The following is a 987-nucleotide window of genomic DNA, read 5'->3' on the forward strand; positions in this document are numbered from 1 at the left end:
ATCCTTCTGAGATCTGGGTGTCGACCACGTTGCATTGGCCTTCACCATGTCGCGGTCAGCCCGAACCCCGACGTCGCTGACGAAGCAACCGAGAACTTTGATCTCTGGTGATGCGAAAACGCACTTGTCGATATTGCCGTAGAGCTTGTTGGCTCGCATAACGTCCAACACTCGACGGAGGTGGCCCAAGTGCACCTCCATGGCCGTCTTGCCTCCCTTGGCATGGCTATGGACGAATATATCGTCGAAGTACGTTTGTACAAAGGATCGCAGCGGCCTGAACAGCTGCACCACCAAGCGATTGAATGTCGCTGGGGCATTAGACAGGCCCTGCGGTATGACGAGCCACTCCTAAAGCATGCCGCCTGGAGTGTTCACCGCGGTGAGTGAGATGTCGCTCTCGCGCATCAGGGTCTGGTAGTATCCGTCTACCAAATCCAGCGCACTGTACAGTACGCACGCGGCCATGTTGTTCAGCAACACATCCTTTCGTGGGATTGGTATCTGGGCCGACACCGTTGCGCTGTTCAGCTTGTTATAAGCGTGAACCAGACGCCACTTCTCGTTCGGTTTACGAACGCAGAAGGTCGGTGTCGCGTGCGGGGACTTCGACTCCCACACCATGCCCGCCTTTGCTTTCGCAGCGAAGAGGGCATCAATCACCTCGTATTGCTCGCGAGGGAGATCATGACACAGTATTTTGTACCAGGCACGAGGTCAATATCGTGTCGTACTCCACGATCTGGTACGGTGGGTTCTTCGTGACTACGTCCGCATACTCCGACACCAAAGGATACACCGGATCCTTGGGGTTCTTGAGAATTTCAGAACCCAAGCACGATTGACGCTGCTTACTCAATCCCTCGAGGACGTCTTCGTCCAAAATGGAGGAGGAGTTCAATTCTGCCTGAGAGGTCTCTTGTTTGATGAGCACCATCTCGGCAATCTCTCCGGCCTTACCAGGAAAGACTGCTGTCATTTCCTCGA

Source organism: Phytophthora parasitica, assembly GCF_000247585.1.
Source record: "Phytophthora parasitica INRA-310 unplaced genomic scaffold supercont2.1, whole genome shotgun sequence".
Classification (NCBI taxonomy): Eukaryota; Oomycota; class Peronosporomycetes; order Peronosporales; family Peronosporaceae; genus Phytophthora; species Phytophthora nicotianae.